Source organism: Triturus cristatus, chromosome 2_1, assembly GCF_964204655.1.
Source record: "Triturus cristatus chromosome 2_1, aTriCri1.1, whole genome shotgun sequence".
Lineage (NCBI taxonomy): Eukaryota > Metazoa > Chordata > Amphibia > Caudata > Salamandridae > Triturus > Triturus cristatus.
The window spans coordinates 935,830,734-935,845,560 of NC_140581.1; positions in this window are offsets into that span (position 1 = coordinate 935,830,734).

A 14,827-nucleotide genomic window follows, 5' to 3' on the forward strand; every position below is an offset into this window, starting at 1 on the left:
CTTGTTCCAGGTATCTGCCGGAAGGAAAGAAAGATACTAGGGAAAAGTTACAGAGGGAGCTAGGCTGCACAACATTTGGTCACGGTTGGACAGAAATCTTTAGTAGGGACTTTTGACAACCCCTCACTGTGGGACCAGGATCCCCATACCTCGTGCCTCTGACACCTTTTATGACATCTGGATACCACCATCTCATTACCTCTCAAATGTTCCATCCTGGTACCCCAGCTTTGGTAGTGCACCAACCACGTTTCAATCCTTTGAGGAATAAAAACTATGGGTAGCCCCCCCAAAATTAACCAGAAACCATGTCATTCTGTACCCCATCACCCTTTATAATGCACCCCCAAACCCCTTTTAATACTGCTACCCCACACAGACACACCCCCTACACACACAGACCCCACACACAGGCACACCCCACACTCACCCACCACACCCCCCCACACACACAGACAACCCCCCACACACACAGCCCACCCACACAGACAACCCCCCACACACAGACAACCCCCCACACAGACACACACCCCCACCGACACACCCCGACAACCCACACATACCGACACACCCCCTACAGGCACACCCCACCCACACAGACACACCGACAACCCCCCACACAGACACACCCACACCGACACACACAGACACCCCGCCCACACACACACCGCCCACACTGACAACCCCCGCTCACACACAGACAACCCCCCACACAGACACACCCACACCGACACACACAGACACCCCACACCAACACCGCCCACACACACACACACCCCACACAGACACACCCTGCCCACACACACAACCCCCACACACACATCCCCCGCTCACACACACACCCCGCTCACACACACTGACACACCCCGCCCACACACACACACCCCACACAGACACACCCCGCCCACACAGACACACCCTGCCCACACAGACACACCCCGCCCACACAGACACACCCCGCCCACACAGACACACCCACACCCCACACAGACACACCCCCCACAGACACACCCCCCACAGACACACCACCACACACCCCCACACACAGACACACCCCCACACACACACACCCACACCCCCCACAGACACACCCCACACTTACCACTGCTGGACTTCTCTGGCTCCACCCACTCTGCCTAGACTCCTCCTATTCACTCTATCCTCCATCCACCCACTTTGCCAGGCATGACTCCACTCTTACAGGACACACAGACACACCCCCTATACACACACACACACATTTTACTTACCAATTGGTGTGTTTGGCCCACCTCCAATTTACCTCTGCTGGACCACCATCAGTCATCTGGTGCCGAACCCGGGATTTGAACCCTAAGTCTCTGGCTGGAAGTCAGGAACTTACCCACTGGACCACACCGGTTTCCATGTCTGAAGCGTATCAAATCGTCCCTATAGCATGGTCATCCTTTTGATGTGCAATACAAGCCACAGGCAATGACACCAGGGCCTATATGTTGTTTATAGTTACTACTGCAACACTTTAGACCACCAGGAGCTATAGCTCAATGGTAAGTCTTGTGCCTGTGGTTATAAAGGATCTCACAGGACAAGGGTTCAAGTCCCGCAAACGCTGTCAAAGTGTCATAAGTTGGCAACATTTCAAATTCTTCTTTTATTTTCATTTCCTAATTTTAATTTCACTTGTAAAAACAGAGGAGAAAAGTGGCCACTCTTTTTGGCACGTGCGCCTCAAAATTACAAATCTTTTCCCTCATGACTTTCCACCAATCCCCCTTTATCTCAAGCAGGTGCAATAGGGGCAATGCCTTATCATCCTTTATCAATGCATTCATTATTTGTCCTTTAAATTTGGTATAATGTGGAGCGCAAATGTGGCCTCTGGGGCTTTAACTGATTAGAAGAATGCGAGGAAGGTGCTACACGGATAGGAAAATAGGTTGGATGGGGGTTATTTTTCATTTTGGTGTGAGCCAATCTCTCAAATCAGAGGTTTGGTGCCTATGAGGTTGGCTAGGAATAAAGGTCAGGAATGAGCTGTGGCTAATGAAATGATGGGTAAAGTTTGATGCAAGTGAAACTCCCTTTATTAGTTGCAATAAGAAGGTAGAAAGGTTGTTTTCTTCAAGAGGCAGAAAATGTTAGAGTCAGGCCTTTGCTTCAGCGGGTCTGCATCATGCCTGCTGCATCAGGACAAAGCAAAGCACAGCGCTGGGCTGGGCTGGGCTGGGCTGGGCTGGGCTGGGCCTTTATACACCCCCTTCCTTCCTTCCTTTGAAGGACGCCCACAAACGCCCACGAACGCCCAGCTACTGTAAAGAGGATGACTGCAGGCAATTTGGGACCCTGCTAAATGAGGGTGACGTCCCCATGTGCGGCCTCCAAGTGGAAAACTCCTTAGCCTAAGGTAGGTAGGCTGCTTTTGAATTTGACTGAAGACCATATGCGTGAGGTGGTATCAAGGCACAAGACGCCGACCATAACAGAAGAAAGGTAGCTTGGGAGAACAATATTTGCATTGGACAGCCTTCTTCCCATTCCCACTATTATGCTGCAGTTACTGTGTAGCGTTACTAGAGGGCAGCAGTATGAATATAAGAGCACACCAAGGGGGAGGTTTCAATTTGTTTCGCGCTGCTTTAGCTCCACAATAGTGACACAAACTAGCGCAAATTTTATTTTTTCTGATTTTCTTTCCAGCGCAAAACTGCTTTTGCGCTGGAAAGTGCCCTGTACGGAGCGCAAAGCACTGCTTTGGGTAACTTTGCGCCAAGGGGGCATTACATGGGTGGTACATGGGTGTTTCCATGCCGCAACCCATGCTTTTTGATGCAAAACCATATTCACAAAGATTTGAAAACATGGTTTTGCGCCAAAAGTTAACGCCCCTTCAAAGGAGGTGCAAACAGGAGAAATGCATTCATTTCTATGTGCTTTTCTCACTTTCCATGCGTACTTCACTGTGCAGCATGTATGCAAGGTGGGAAACCTTTGCATCGTGCCTAGCATAGTATTTTGTACAGGAAAGGTACCCTTCCTGTACAAAACCTACGCTACACTCATGCACACACCCTAGCGCTGCGGCGCTAAGCTATGTGCATGGCGCACGGCAGCTGAAATCAGCGCCGGCGCAAGGGAAAGACAAGGAGAGAGAGCCAAATCTTTAAAAATATGGCGCACTCCTGCTCATTCCCGGTCACGTAACGCAGCGCAGCCACGCAGGGTGCTGCGCTACGTTGCGTGACATTTAAAAAAATCTTCCCCCAAGGCTTTTTTTCCGCTTGCTGACATACCTCTTGTTCATGTTGGTCTTGCAGGACCTACGGAATGTAGGACTGCGATGACTGAGTGAATGAGCAATGAGGAATGGCTTCCCTGTATTTGTGGTGAAGAGGGAATGTTTGGAAGGTAAACAGCAAGGTGAATGTATCAAAGCATACATGTTTACTGAGTGGTTGAGTGTGTGACACCTGTCTCTATGAAGGGACATGTGAGAGAGGAACAGCAGCTCCATAGTCCTCGGATGGGAGAGGAAGCACAGATGAATATTTCCCTCAAATGAAAACACTCACACCTCCTCAAAGCTGACAAGTGCGATATGATGCTTTGCAGGTATAAGGAATTACCACGTTTGGTGCATAAAAATGTAATTTTAGTGAGGTTTTCCCAGAATGTCAGTAGCGCACTCTTTGTGAGGGTGCTTTAGGCCATAAATGTCAGGCACACCTCTGGGGGTATGCAGCCAAGAAAAACTTTGGGACGCTTGTTCCAGGTATCTGCCGGAAGGAAAGAAAGATACTAGGGAAAAGTTACAGAGGGAGCTAGGCTGCACAACATTTGGTCACGGTTGGACAGAAATCTTTAGTAGGGACTTTTGACAACCCCTCACTGTGGGACCAGGATCCCCATACCTCGTGCCTCTGACACCTTTTATGACATCTGGATACCACCATCTCATTACCTCTCAAATGTTCCATCCTGGTACCCCAGCTTTGGTAGTGCACCAACCACGTTTCAATCCTTTGAGGAATAAAAACTATGGGTAGCCCCCCCAAAATTAACCAGAAACCATGTCATTCTGTACCCCATCACCCTTTATAATGCACCCCCAAACCCCTTTTAATACTGCTACCCCACACAGACACACCCCCTACACACACAGACCCCACACACAGGCACACCCCACACCCCCCCACACACACAGCCCACCCACACAGACAACCCCCCACACACAGACAACCCCCCACACAGACACACACCCCCACCGACACACCCCCTACAGGCACACCCCACCCACACAGACACACCGACAACCCCCCACACAGACACACCCACACCGACACACACAGACACCCCGCCCACACACACACCGCCCACACTGACAACCCCCGCTCACACACAGACAACCCCCCACACAGACACACCCACACCGACACACACAGACACCCCACACCAACACCGCCCACACACACACACACCCCACACAGACACACCCTGCCCACACACACAACCCCCACACACACATCCCCCGCTCACACACACACCCCGCTCACACACACTGACACACCCCGCCCACACACACACACCCCACACAGACACACCCCGCCCACACAGACACACCCTGCCCACACAGACACACCCTGCCCACACAGACACACCCCGCCCACACAGACACACCCCCCACAGACACACCCCCCACAGACACACCCCCCACACAGACACACCACCACACACAGACACACCCCCCACAGACACACCCTACCCCAGACACACCCACACCCCACACAGACACACCCCACACTTACCACTGCTGGACTTCTCTGGCTCCACCCACTCTGCCTAGACTCCTCCTATTCACTCTATCCTCCATCCACCCACTTTGCCAGGCATGACTCCACTCTTACAGGACACACAGACACACCCCCTATACACACACACACACATTTTACTTACCAATTGGTGTGTTTGGCCCACCTCCAATTTACCTCTGCTGGACCACCATCAGTCATCTGGTGCCGAACCCGGGATTTGAACCCTAAGTCTCTGGCTGGAAGTCAGGAACTTACCCACTGGACCACACCGGTTTCCATGTCTGAAGCGTATCAAATCGTCCCTATAGCATGGTCATCCTTTTGATGTGCAATACAAGCCACAGGCAATGACACCAGGGCCTATATGTTGTTTATAGTTACTACTGCAACACTTTAGACCACCAGGAGCTATAGCTCAATGGTAAGTCTTGTGCCTGTGGTTATAAAGGATCTCACAGGACAAGGGTTCAAGTCCCGCAAACGCTGTCAAAGTGTCATAAGTTGGCAACATTTCAAATTCTTCTTTTATTTTCATTTCCTAATTTTAATTTCACTTGTAAAAACAGAGGAGAAAAGTGGCCACTCTTTTTGGCACGTGCGCCTCAAAATTACAAATCTTTTCCCTCATGACTTTCCACCAATCCCCCTTTATCTCAAGCAGGTGCAATAGGGGCAATGCCTTATCATCCTTTATCAATGCATTCATTATTTGTCCTTTAAATTTGGTATAATGTGGAGCGCAAATGTGGCCTCTGGGGCTTTAACTGATTAGAAGAATGCGAGGAAGGTGCTACACGGATAGGAAAATAGGTTGGATGGGGGTTATTTTTCATTTTGGTGTGAGCCAATCTCTCAAATCAGAGGTTTGGTGCCTATGAGGTTGGCTAGGAATAAAGGTCAGGAATGAGCTGTGGCTAATGAAATGATGGGTAAAGTTTGATGCAAGTGAAACTCCCTTTATTAGTTGCAATAAGAAGGTAGAAAGGTTGTTTTCTTCAAGAGGCAGAAAATGTTAGAGTCAGGCCTTTGCTTCAGCGGGTCTGCATCATGCCTGCTGCATCAGGACAAAGCAAAGCACAGCGCTGGGCTGGGCTGGGCTGGGCTGGGCTGGGCTGGGCTGGGCTGGGCCTTTATACACCCCCTTCCTTCCTTCCTTTGAAGGAGGCCCACAAACGCCCACGAACGCCCAGCTACTGTAAAGAGGATGACTGCAGGCAATTTGGGACCCTGCTAAATGAGGGTGACGTCCCCATGTGCGGCCTCCAAGTGGAAAACTCCTTAGCCTAAGGTAGGTAGGCTGCTTTTGAATTTGACTGAAGACCATATGCGTGAGGTGGTATCAAGGCACAAGACGCCGACCATAACAGAAGAAAGGTAGCTTGGGAGAACAATATTTGCATTGGACAGCCTTCTTCCCATTCCCACTATTATGCTGCAGTTACTGTGTAGCGTTACTAGAGGGCAGCAGTATGAATATAAGAGCACACCAAGGGGGAGGTTTCAATTTGTTTCGCGCTGCTTTAGCTCCACAATAGTGACACAAACTAGCGCAAATTTTATTTTTTCTGATTTTCTTTCCAGCGCAAAACTGCTTTTGCGCTGGAAAGTGCCCTGTACGGAGCGCAAAGCACTGCTTTGGGTAACTTTGCGCCAAGGGGGCATTACATGGGTGGTACATGGGTGTTTCCATGCCGCAACCCATGCTTTTTGATGCAAAACCATATTCACAAAGATTTGAAAACATGGTTTTGCGCCAAAAGTTAACGCCCCTTCAAAGGAGGTGCAAACAGGAGAAATGCATTCATTTCTATGTGCTTTTCTCACTTTCCATGCGTACTTCACTGTGCAGCATGTATGCAAGGTGGGAAACCTTTGCATCGTGCCTAGCATAGTATTTTGTACAGGAAAGGTACCCTTCCTGTACAAAACCTACGCTACACTCATGCACACACCCTAGCGCTGCGGCGCTAAGCTATGTGCATGGCGCACGGCAGCTGAAATCAGCGCCGGCGCAAGGGAAAGACAAGGAGAGAGAGCCAAATCTTTAAAAATATGGCGCACTCCTGCTCATTCCCGGTCACGTAACGCAGCGCAGCCACGCAGGGTGCTGCGCTACGTTGCGTGACATTTAAAAAAATCTTCCCCCAAGGCTTTTTTTCCGCTTGCTGACATACCTCTTGTTCATGTTGGTCTTGCAGGACCTACGGAATGTAGGACTGCGATGACTGAGTGAATGAGCAATGAGGAATGGCTTCCCTGTATTTGTGGTGAAGAGGGAATGTTTGGAAGGTAAACAGCAAGGTGAATGTATCAAAGCATACATGTTTACTGAGTGGTTGAGTGTGTGACACCTGTCTCTATGAAGGGACATGTGAGAGAGGAACAGCAGCTCCATAGTCCTCGGATGGGAGAGGAAGCACAGATGAATATTTCCCTCAAATGAAAACACTCACACCTCCTCAAAGCTGACAAGTGCGATATGATGCTTTGCAGGTATAAGGAATTACCACGTTTGGTGCATAAAAATGTAATTTTAGTGAGGTTTTCCCAGAATGTCAGTAGCGCACTCTTTGTGAGGGTGCTTTAGGCCATAAATGTCAGGCACACCTCTGGGGGTATGCAGCCAAGAAAAACTTTGGGACGCTTGTTCCAGGTATCTGCCGGAAGGAAAGAAAGATACTAGGGAAAAGTTACAGAGGGAGCTAGGCTGCACAACATTTGGTCACGGTTGGACAGAAATCTTTAGTAGGGACTTTTGACAACCCCTCACTGTGGGACCAGGATCCCCATACCTCGTGCCTCTGACACCTTTTATGACATCTGGATACCACCATCTCATTACCTCTCAAATGTTCCATCCTGGTACCCCAGCTTTGGTAGTGCACCAACCACGTTTCAATCCTTTGAGGAATAAAAACTATGGGTAGCCCCCCCAAAATTAACCAGAAACCATGTCATTCTGTACCCCATCACCCTTTATAATGCACCCCCAAACCCCTTTTAATACTGCTACCCCACACAGACACACCCCCTACACACACAGACCCCACACACAGGCACACCCCACACTCACCCACCACACCCCCCCACACACACACACAGACAACCCCCCACACACACAGCCCACCCACACAGACAACCCCCCACACACAGACAACCCCCCACACAGACACACACCCCCACCGACACACCCCGACAACCCACACATACCGACACACCCCCTACAGGCACACCCCACCCACACAGACACACCGACAACCCCCCACACAGACACACCCACACCGACACACACAGACACCCCGCCCACACACACACCGCCCACACTGACAACCCCCGCTCACACACAGACAACCCCCCACACAGACACACCCACACCGACACACACAGACACCCCACACCAACACCGCCCACACACACACACACCCCACACAGACACACCCTGCCCACACACACAACCCCCACACACACACACACCCCGCTCACACACACACACCCCACACAGACACACCCCGCCCACACAGACACACCCCGCCCACACAGACACACCCCGCCCACACAGACACACCCACACCCCACACAGACACACCCCCCACAGACACACCCCCCACACAGACACACCACCACACACCCCCACACAGACACACCCCCACACACAGACACACACACCCACACCCCCCACAGACACACCCTACCCCAGACACACCCACACCCCACACAGACACACCCCACACTTACCACTGCTGGACTTCTCTGGCTCCACCCACTCTGCCTAGACTCCTCCTATTCACTCTATCCTCCATCCACCCACTTTGCCAGGCATGACTCCACTCTTACAGGACACACAGACACACCCCCTATACACACACACACACATTTTACTTACCAATTGGTGTGTTTGGCCCACCTCCAATTTACCTCTGCTGGACCACCATCAGTCATCTGGTGCCGAACCCGGGATTTGAACCCTAAGTCTCTGGCTGGAAGTCAGGAACTTACCCACTGGACCACACCGGTTTCCATGTCTGAAGCGTATCAAATCGTCCCTATAGCATGGTCATCCTTTTGATGTGCAATACAAGCCACAGGCAATGACACCAGGGCCTATATGTTGTTTATAGTTACTACTGCAACACTTTAGACCACCAGGAGCTATAGCTCAATGGTAAGTCTTGTGCCTGTGGTTATAAAGGATCTCACAGGACAAGGGTTCAAGTCCCGCAAACGCTGTCAAAGTGTCATAAGTTGGCAACATTTCAAATTCTTCTTTTATTTTCATTTCCTAATTTTAATTTCACTTGTAAAAACAGAGGAGAAAAGTGGCCACTCTTTTTGGCACGTGCGCCTCAAAATTACAAATCTTTTCCCTCATGACTTTCCACCAATCCCCCTTTATCTCAAGCAGGTGCAATAGGGGCAATGCCTTATCATCCTTTATCAATGCATTCATTATTTGTCCTTTAAATTTGGTATAATGTGGAGCGCAAATGTGGCCTCTGGGGCTTTAACTGATTAGAAGAATGCGAGGAAGGTGCTACACGGATAGGAAAATAGGTTGGATGGGGGTTATTTTTCATTTTGGTGTGAGCCAATCTCTCAAATCAGAGGTTTGGTGCCTATGAGGTTGGCTAGGAATAAAGGTCAGGAATGAGCTGTGGCTAATGAAATGATGGGTAAAGTTTGATGCAAGTGAAACTCCCTTTATTAGTTGCAATAAGAAGGTAGAAAGGTTGTTTTCTTCAAGAGGCAGAAAATGTTAGAGTCAGGCCTTTGCTTCAGCGGGTCTGCATCATGCCTGCTGCATCAGGACAAAGCAAAGCACAGCGCTGGGCTGGGCTGGGCTGGGCTGGGCTGGGCTGGGCTGGGCTGGGCCTTTATACACCCCCTTCCTTCCTTCCTTTGAAGGAGGCCCACAAACGCCCACGAACGCCCAGCTACTGTAAAGAGGATGACTGCAGGCAATTTGGGACCCTGCTAAATGAGGGTGACGTCCCCATGTGCGGCCTCCAAGTGGAAAACTCCTTAGCCTAAGGTAGGTAGGCTGCTTTTGAATTTGACTGAAGACCATATGCGTGAGGTGGTATCAAGGCACAAGACGCCGACCATAACAGAAGAAAGGTAGCTTGGGAGAACAATATTTGCATTGGACAGCCTTCTTCCCATTCCCACTATTATGCTGCAGTTACTGTGTAGCGTTACTAGAGGGCAGCAGTATGAATATAAGAGCACACCAAGGGGGAGGTTTCAATTTGTTTCGCGCTGCTTTAGCTCCACAATAGTGACACAAACTAGCGCAAATTTTATTTTTTCTGATTTTCTTTCCAGCGCAAAACTGCTTTTGCGCTGGAAAGTGCCCTGTACGGAGCGCAAAGCACTGCTTTGGGTAACTTTGCGCCAAGGGGGCATTACATGGGTGGTACATGGGTGTTTCCATGCCGCAACCCATGCTTTTTGATGCAAAACCATATTCACAAAGATTTGAAAACATGGTTTTGCGCCAAAAGTTAACGCCCCTTCAAAGGAGGTGCAAACAGGAGAAATGCATTCATTTCTATGTGCTTTTCTCACTTTCCATGCGTACTTCACTGTGCAGCATGTATGCAAGGTGGGAAACCTTTGCATCGTGCCTAGCATAGTATTTTGTACAGGAAAGGTACCCTTCCTGTACAAAACCTACGCTACACTCATGCACACACCCTAGCGCTGCGGCGCTAAGCTATGTGCATGGCGCACGGCAGCTGAAATCAGCGCCGGCGCAAGGGAAAGACAAGGAGAGAGAGCCAAATCTTTAAAAATATGGCGCACTCCTGCTCATTCCCGGTCACGTAACGCAGCGCAGCCACGCAGGGTGCTGCGCTACGTTGCGTGACATTTAAAAAAATCTTCCCCCAAGGCTTTTTTTCCGCTTGCTGACATACCTCTTGTTCATGTTGGTCTTGCAGGACCTACGGAATGTAGGACTGCGATGACTGAGTGAATGAGCAATGAGGAATGGCTTCCCTGTATTTGTGGTGAAGAGGGAATGTTTGGAAGGTAAACAGCAAGGTGAATGTATCAAAGCATACATGTTTACTGAGTGGTTGAGTGTGTGACACCTGTCTCTATGAAGGGACATGTGAGAGAGGAACAGCAGCTCCATAGTCCTCGGATGGGAGAGGAAGCACAGATGAATATTTCCCTCAAATGAAAACACTCACACCTCCTCAAAGCTGACAAGTGCGATATGATGCTTTGCAGGTATAAGGAATTACCACGTTTGGTGCATAAAAATGTAATTTTAGTGAGGTTTTCCCAGAATGTCAGTAGCGCACTCTTTGTGAGGGTGCTTTAGGCCATAAATGTCAGGCACACCTCTGGGGGTATGCAGCCAAGAAAAACTTTGGGACGCTTGTTCCAGGTATCTGCCGGAAGGAAAGAAAGATACTAGGGAAAAGTTACAGAGGGAGCTAGGCTGCACAACATTTGGTCACGGTTGGACAGAAATCTTTAGTAGGGACTTTTGACAACCCCTCACTGTGGGACCAGGATCCCCATACCTCGTGCCTCTGACACCTTTTATGACATCTGGATACCACCATCTCATTACCTCTCAAATGTTCCATCCTGGTACCCCAGCTTTGGTAGTGCACCAACCACGTTTCAATCCTTTGAGGAATAAAAACTATGGGTAGCCCCCCCAAAATTAACCAGAAACCATGTCATTCTGTACCCCATCACCCTTTATAATGCACCCCCAAACCCCTTTTAATACTGCTACCCCACACAGACACACCCCCTACACACACAGACCCCACACACAGGCACACCCCACACCCCCCCACACACACAGCCCACCCACACAGACAACCCCCCACACACAGACAACCCCCCACACAGACACACACCCCCACCGACACACCCCCTACAGGCACACCCCACCCACACAGACACACCGACAACCCCCCACACAGACACACCCACACCGACACACACAGACACCCCGCCCACACACACACCGCCCACACTGACAACCCCCGCTCACACACAGACAACCCCCCACACAGACACACCCACACCGACACACACAGACACCCCACACCAACACCGCCCACACACACACACACCCCACACAGACACACCCTGCCCACACACACAACCCCCACACACACATCCCCCGCTCACACACACACCCCGCTCACACACACTGACACACCCCGCCCACACACACACACCCCACACAGACACACCCCGCCCACACAGACACACCCTGCCCACACAGACACACCCTGCCCACACAGACACACCCCGCCCACACAGACACACCCCCCACAGACACACCCCCCACAGACACACCCCCCACACAGACACACCACCACACACAGACACACCCCCCACAGACACACCCTACCCCAGACACACCCACACCCCACACAGACACACCCCACACTTACCACTGCTGGACTTCTCTGGCTCCACCCACTCTGCCTAGACTCCTCCTATTCACTCTATCCTCCATCCACCCACTTTGCCAGGCATGACTCCACTCTTACAGGACACACAGACACACCCCCTATACACACACACACACATTTTACTTACCAATTGGTGTGTTTGGCCCACCTCCAATTTACCTCTGCTGGACCACCATCAGTCATCTGGTGCCGAACCCGGGATTTGAACCCTAAGTCTCTGGCTGGAAGTCAGGAACTTACCCACTGGACCACACCGGTTTCCATGTCTGAAGCGTATCAAATCGTCCCTATAGCATGGTCATCCTTTTGATGTGCAATACAAGCCACAGGCAATGACACCAGGGCCTATATGTTGTTTATAGTTACTACTGCAACACTTTAGACCACCAGGAGCTATAGCTCAATGGTAAGTCTTGTGCCTGTGGTTATAAAGGATCTCACAGGACAAGGGTTCAAGTCCCGCAAACGCTGTCAAAGTGTCATAAGTTGGCAACATTTCAAATTCTTCTTTTATTTTCATTTCCTAATTTTAATTTCACTTGTAAAAACAGAGGAGAAAAGTGGCCACTCTTTTTGGCACGTGCGCCTCAAAATTACAAATCTTTTCCCTCATGACTTTCCACCAATCCCCCTTTATCTCAAGCAGGTGCAATAGGGGCAATGCCTTATCATCCTTTATCAATGCATTCATTATTTGTCCTTTAAATTTGGTATAATGTGGAGCGCAAATGTGGCCTCTGGGGCTTTAACTGATTAGAAGAATGCGAGGAAGGTGCTACACGGATAGGAAAATAGGTTGGATGGGGGTTATTTTTCATTTTGGTGTGAGCCAATCTCTCAAATCAGAGGTTTGGTGCCTATGAGGTTGGCTAGGAATAAAGGTCAGGAATGAGCTGTGGCTAATGAAATGATGGGTAAAGTTTGATGCAAGTGAAACTCCCTTTATTAGTTGCAATAAGAAGGTAGAAAGGTTGTTTTCTTCAAGAGGCAGAAAATGTTAGAGTCAGGCCTTTGCTTCAGCGGGTCTGCATCATGCCTGCTGCATCAGGACAAAGCAAAGCACAGCGCTGGGCTGGGCTGGGCTGGGCTGGGCTGGGCTGGGCTGGGCTGGGCCTTTATACACCCCCTTCCTTCCTTCCTTTGAAGGAGGCCCACAAACGCCCACGAACGCCCAGCTACTGTAAAGAGGATGACTGCAGGCAATTTGGGACCCTGCTAAATGAGGGTGACGTCCCCATGTGCGGCCTCCAAGTGGAAAACTCCTTAGCCTAAGGTAGGTAGGCTGCTTTTGAATTTGACTGAAGACCATATGCGTGAGGTGGTATCAAGGCACAAGACGCCGACCATAACAGAAGAAAGGTAGCTTGGGAGAACAATATTTGCATTGGACAGCCTTCTTCCCATTCCCACTATTATGCTGCAGTTACTGTGTAGCGTTACTAGAGGGCAGCAGTATGAATATAAGAGCACACCAAGGGGGAGGTTTCAATTTGTTTCGCGCTGCTTTAGCTCCACAATAGTGACACAAACTAGCGCAAATTTTATTTTTTCTGATTTTCTTTCCAGCGCAAAACTGCTTTTGCGCTGGAAAGTGCCCTGTACGGAGCGCAAAGCACTGCTTTGGGTAACTTTGCGCCAAGGGGGCATTACATGGGTGGTACATGGGTGTTTCCATGCCGCAACCCATGCTTTTTGATGCAAAACCATATTCACAAAGATTTGAAAACATGGTTTTGCGCCAAAAGTTAACGCCCCTTCAAAGGAGGTGCAAACAGGAGAAATGCATTCATTTCTATGTGCTTTTCTCACTTTCCATGCGTACTTCACTGTGCAGCATGTATGCAAGGTGGGAAACCTTTGCATCGTGCCTAGCATAGTATTTTGTACAGGAAAGGTACCCTTCCTGTACAAAACCTACGCTACACTCATGCACACACCCTAGCGCTGCGGCGCTAAGCTATGTGCATGGCGCACGGCAGCTGAAATCAGCGCCGGCGCAAGGGAAAGACAAGGAGAGAGAGCCAAATCTTTAAAAATATGGCGCACTCCTGCTCATTCCCGGTCACGTAACGCAGCGCAGCCACGCAGGGTGCTGCGCTACGTTGCGTGACATTTAAAAAAATCTTCCCCCAAGGCTTTTTTTCCGCTTGCTGACATACCTCTTGTTCATGTTGGTCTTGCAGGACCTACGGAATGTAGGACTGCGATGACTGAGTGAATGAGCAATGAGGAATGGCTTCCCTGTATTTGTGGTGAAGAGGGAATGTTTGGAAGGTAAACAGCAAGGTGAATGTATCAAAGCATACATGTTTACTGAGTGGTTGAGTGTGTGACACCTGTCTCTATGAAGGGACATGTGAGAGAGGAACAGCAGCTCCATAGTCCTCGGATGGGAGAGGAAGCACAGATGAATATTTCCCTCAAATGAAAACACTCACACCTCCTCAAAGCTGACAAGTGCGATATGATGCTTTGCAGGTATAAGGAATTACCACGTTTGGTGCATAAAAATGTAATTTTAGTGAGGTTTTCCCAGAATGTCAGTAGCGCACTCTTTGTGAGGGTGCTTTAGGCCATAAATGTCAGGCA